General features: G+C 41.4%; 1 long non-coding RNA gene across 1 annotated transcript; it reads left to right on the top strand.

Annotated features, from left to right (window-relative positions):
* The first annotated feature begins 3,120 nt into the window (after window positions 1-3,120).
* On the top strand, window positions 3,121-3,854 carry LOC308483618. Its single transcript, XR_013989735.1, has 2 exons — window positions 3,121-3,285; window positions 3,402-3,854. It is a non-coding gene; the product is annotated as an uncharacterized lncRNA (long non-coding RNA).
* The last annotated feature ends 2,098 nt before the right edge of the window (window positions 3,855-5,952 follow it).

The raw sequence follows: 5,952 nt of genomic DNA, 5'->3' as shown, positions 1-5,952 counted from the left end.
TTATAAAGGGACCCAATATGTAAGAAAGCTTAGATATGACCAGAGTTCAATGCTTGAGTTTCCCATTAACATCTACAAACAGACACCACATCATGTGGTACCAGTGGCAACCATTTGTGCAGGGGTGGGGGATTTCAGGTCCAGGAGTCAAAAGAGGCCCTCCAAGTCTCTTGATCTAATCCTCAGGGCTCTCCCTAGATCACACCTCCTTCCCAGGCCATTCCTCTCACCAGCCCCGCTCTGTGCTCTCCTGAGTGCTTTTCCCTGACTGGAATGTGTCCTTCAACTGGGAGAATGCCTCTTGCTCACCTGGATGGAAGATGGAGGGGGTGCTTGTGTGTGTGTGTGTGTGTGTGTGTGTGTGTGTGTAAACCACAGTTTTTGCATGTCAACACACACAAAAGGAAGAGTCCCTTGCTCCAAGCACTTTTTTTGGCTCTGGCACTGTTCACCTAACATGTGTCCCTTAGAAGGATGCCCACAAGTAAGTGTGGCCCTGAGGCTGGAAAGGGATTCCAGATCCACTGCCCACTATCTTGGAAGTGTCAGGGGATAGTAGCAATGACCACCTGCACAAGAGCTGGCAGGCACAAGAGAATGGGCCTTGTCTGTCTTGGCCCCAGATTGGTTTTTTTACATTTATTTTATAGCAAAGAAACAGTATTTTGACAGCATTCATGCACCAAGTAATGGATGGAATTGTGTTGTGCCATTCAAGATTAACAAGTAAGAAACATGATTATGGATGAATCCTCCCTCCCACCAATTTCACCAAGACAGCTTGAAGTTACAGAAGTCCAATTTGCTTTTGCTGAACTCTCTATGGAGGTGTGTTTGATTATAATGCTGCAAATTTTAAAATGGGTTTTAAAAGCCCATTTATTTTGGACCGCCTTCTCGTAATATGGCAGTCATTATTAGAAAAGCTTTCCATTTTCAAAACAGCTCTCTGTCATATGTATCTGACTAAGTTATACTCAGGGTAGACCCACTGAATGCAATTTCAATGAGTCTACTCTTAGTTTGATCGAATCCATATGTCTGCAGGCATATTCCTTTGTAATGTCGCTTGTTTTAATTGACCTATGTATGCTTTTAAATGATTGTGAAATGCTGCTGTTGTTATAAATGTCTCACATTTTTATGCTATGGAAGCTGGCTTGAGTGCTGCGTGCCTAAAAGCAACCTATGAATAATTTTACAAATGGATGATAAATAAAGGCATGTGCTCTACCACTAAACTGGGCCAAAATATAACAAGGGTATGGAGAAGGAGAGGGAGAAGGCTAACTGAATTTGAACTAAGTGAAAAGCAACCACAGCACACGTTCTTTTCGACGTTGGAGTGGCTAGATTGGGCATCCTCATGGATTCCTAGGTCCAGGCCACACACCTACATTTAAAATTGGAATTAATTCAGGATTTCCTCTTTGCTGGAGTAGATGCCTTGTGTGAAGCACAAGGAATGAATAAATGCTCACAGCCTGTGATGCGCTTGCTCGATACTAAAATTCATGTGTGGTATGAGCGGTGACCTGAACTGAACAACGGTCGGTCTAAACATGAAATAAATTGTCAGAGCTGCTCCTGCAATTATTTAAGCTAATATAGAGTGTCTCATTTCCAAGGAGTAAATCACAATGGCTTCAGGACTATATTTTCCTTCTTGTGTATAAGTAAACTTCAGGATCAACTGGGAGGTTCAATCAAACTTCTGTTTTATTGCCATGAAACATGACACCCTATTTTAAGTGCCTTATTCCCTTATGATTTAGGCTGAGCACTGCATTATGTCCAAACAATATAGAAACCAGCTTTACTTAGTGAGTTCTTTTTTCATGTTAGCTTTGAAGGATTTACACTGTAGAAAACTTTCAGTACTTCGGTATGTTATTCTGCAGAATGCAGCCTGAAACCAAGAGATAGGATAGGAAGCAGGGTATGTAAGTTAAAATATATTGTTGCCAGAGCCTCTTTCCCCCCTCAGTTTTCTGTCTAAACTCATACAAAATGGAATGCACTATCGACTGGTTGTTACTGCTGCACAGGTGCCGGGTTGAGCTTGTTGCAGTTTAATGTTTCTTTAAGAATATGTTTGCTAAAACAGTAATTACATCCTGTGGAATTCAGGACAATTAAATCACCTTGGTATTGAGCAATTGTATTTGTTAACAAAGCCCCTTCCATCTAATTTATAGGTTCAGTGTGATACTCTTATTCAGATTTTAGCAGAGCTGCATTGAATCTTCCCCAGTTTTGATTTTAGGGTAGAACCAGTCATTTTGGCGGGGTAGAAATATTTCTTTAAAAGCACTGCGTGAATATTCACTTTCCCCCTCCTATCCTTCTTGGCACCATTGTTTGGCCCAGTATACCTGAAGGAGCATATCCATTCCCATTGTTCAACCCAGACACTGAGGTCCAGCGCCAAGAGCCTTCTGGCGGTTCCCTCACTGCAAGAAGTGAGGTTACAGCGAGCCAGGCAAAGGGCCTTCTCGGCAGTGGCACTCGCCCTGTGGAACACCCTCCCATCAGATGTCAAAGAAATACAGTGGTACCTTGGGTTACAGACATTTCAGGTTACAGACTCCACTAACCCAGAAATATTACCTCAGGTTAAGAACTTTGCTTCAGGATGAGAACAGAAATCGCTTGGCGACCGTGCAGCGGCAGCAGGAGGCCCCATTAGCTAAAGTGGTACCTCAGGTTAAGAACAGTTTCAGGTTAAGAACAGCCCTCCAGAACAAATTAAGTTCTTAACCCGAGGTACCACTGTAAACAACAATCTGATGTTTAGAAGACATCTGAAGGCAGCCCTGATTAGGGAAGTTTTTAATGACTGATGTTTTAATGCATTTTTAATCTTTTGTTGGAAGCTGCCCAGAGTGGCTGGGGAAACCCAGTTAGATGGGCGGGGTATAAATATATAAATTGTTGTTGTTGCTGCTGCTGTTATTGCCCTGCAGGTTTTTATTTTCATTTTTACCCTGCTTCTTCTTCTGGCCTGAATGAGTCACAAAGGGGATCCCACCCAATCAGAAAGAGCCAGGAGAATATGATGTCACAGTGGTGTCTGGCCAGTCAGATTTGGCTATAACACGACATCACTAGGAGCAAGTGAGGGCAAAGTAAATGAGCAAACAACCTTGTAAGGAATTATTTTTTTTAAAAAAAATACTGAAAAGGGAGGCATTACTGAAAATGTTTATGAAATACTGAGGAGTTTTGGCTGAACTCTGAGCTTTTGAACCTTCTTTTTTTCAAGTTACGTCAAAAGTTCCAAAGGTGTGCTTAATTTTCTGCCCGTCTGCAATGTGATATTTTTTAGTCATGCAGTGTTAACATGTTATTGCCTGATACCACTTACCTCTGCTATTGGTCCTCCTTGCATGCATTCATAGGGGCCATTTGTTGGAGAGAGGCATATGGAATATACTTTGTGTGATTTACCAGCAGTTATGAAAACTATATGTGTGAACGACAGCAAACAAAGAGAACGTGCAATAACACAACAGACCTAGATCTTGTTTCATTTCATGAGAAGACAGCAAAGCTTGAAGTAATGAAAGGCTGGTGATAAATCTGATGCTTGTAAATTTGGATTTTATTGAAGCTTAAACTTAAGCCTTACCTTCTCCCCCCCACACTCCCCTGCCCTACAAAATTCTTAAAAGCCCTCTTGTATGGATTTCTGGCTTCCTGGGAACAGCTTATATCTGCCACATTGGGGACAAAGGTGATGACCTTGTGATTAATTTCATTTTTATGGCTGCTACGTCTACTCCAATTTTACCCTGACATGTCTGACTAGAATTGCACCAAGTTAGCAAATCTTTAAAAGAAAATGAACCACTCTTTCCTTCTCCACCAATCATTTCTCTAAAATATAAAAAAGGTCAACAAACAAATGGAGCAAGTCTGTAGGACAGCATGAGAGCAAAAGCTTTCCATGCAGAAGGTCCCACATTCAGCCCTTGGAACTATATCCTAGGACTGGAAAACACACCCATCTGCAATTCTGGAGAGCTGCTGCCAATCAGTAAGTCCATAAGAGCATAAGAAGACCCTGGGTCAAGCCAATGGCCCATCTAGTCCACACCCCACAGAGGTCAACCTGTTGCCTGTGGGAAACTCATAAGCAGGACCCAAGTACAAGAGCTCTCTTCTCCTGTGGTTTCCAGCAACTGGTATTCAGAAGGATTATTGCTTCTGACCACGGGCAAGGCTGAGAGACTCAATACAGGGAAGCTTGCTGTGTTCCTCTTATGTTTGAACAGTCCCAAAGTTTGAAGCAAGTTGTGGGGGTGGATGGATTTGGCTATTTCCAGTCCACATTGCTTTCGCATCACTTCCTTATCAAGTCTGTTCATTCATAAGTCTGGAAATAAAAAGTAAAAGCATGGACATTTGCATTTTTTTATTTTTACAAAAATACACATTTTTTCCCATGCCATTTATCCTAGAACATGCACTTTTGATTCTAAAACAGTCCTTTTCATGCACATTTGCACCTAATATACACATTGTATATGCCTTTTGGGTACCTAAAACAAAAACAAAAACGAGGACCACATTGCACAGTTTAAACAAAAAAAAATATTATGGGATAACTCCTCTCTGGGCTCCAATTCATGTTTTCATCCGGGAAGTGTAATTAAAATCTCAGGGGTGTGATTAAAAATACGGACCAAGCAAAATCCTGGAACTTACCTGCTGAGATTCTTGCCATGTGGCCGCCATTGTTTTACAGCCGTCTTTGTCAGGCTGGTACCCATCAGTGATGGGTGTTGTAGTGCAAAACACCTGGAGAGCAGTAGGTTGGCAAAGGCTGGCTTGCAAGGACTTGACAATTGATGGAGGATAAGCATCTCGATGATTGCCAGCCATGATGGTAAACAAAATGGGAGCTGAATATTCTGAAGCTATACATTTGACTTCCAGATGTTGAGGAGAAAGAAACCAAGAGGTGGCTATTTCCATCAGGACTCACATATGGGATTATCGGTGGCAACCGGCTACATCACAGATGTAGATGAACCATTTTGCTCCAAAAGGAAAGTAAGACAACTCTGGTGTCAGCTTTTCACTCGGGATGTTTGATTCAGGGGATCAGATTTTGTGTATCACTGTACAAAATGACTAGATTAAGCTCTTGATCAGAAGGTACTTACTATGTACTTAAATATGTCTTTTGAAAGGGTTTCTTGCAGAGTGGGTGGGAAAATAAGGATGGACAAAAGCATGCAAGAGTGGCAAATACTTGAAATATTCATATATTCTGCCACCCCAAATCTTTTCTACTGTTTCAGTGTGAATGTGTGAATGCACATTTATAGTCACATCTATCCTTAATGCTGATTCATATATAATCATGCAGCATGCTTATTTATCTAGCACTGGAAACTTATTGTTTGGCTTAACAAATGGGCATATATTCTCTCTCTCCCCTCTCCCTCTCCCTCTCTCCCCCTCCCCTTTTATTGCAAGCACACTGTATGTTCCCCCATAAAGTAGGGGAAAGCATCTGGCCTCTGGCTTGAACTTCTGTAATTAATCCTTCCAAATACTATTTCCTTGGAAAGTTATTTTTAATTTTATGGCAGTCTGTTCTTGTATTCTCCCACACAATCACTGGGGCAATATTTGTATCAATGAAAATGACATAAAGCAGCTCTTAACTAAGAGGAGACTGCTGTTTTACACAACATGTCAATGATTAAGTGATAGATTTTTATGACTGTTTGTGCACACAAGGTGAGCGGCAGCATCTACAAACAAGGCAAAAATGCACACAAAACCATCTGCACAAAACTCTTCTAGGGTTGGGTTGCTTTCCGTCAATTTCAGTTTCTCTCTGTTCTCATTTTGCCTATCTTAAGTTTGGTTCTCCAAATTTCAAAATTGGTGTTTTCTCCCCCAAAGTCCTCATCAAAATTCATTTGCATGTTAGCT

The sequence above is a fragment of the Podarcis pityusensis genome, assembly GCF_964106645.2.
Source record: "Podarcis pityusensis genome assembly, chromosome: 8".
Classification (NCBI taxonomy): Eukaryota; Metazoa; Chordata; class Lepidosauria; order Squamata; family Lacertidae; genus Podarcis; species Podarcis pityusensis.
This window is presented reverse-complemented; position numbering and strand designations above follow the sequence as displayed.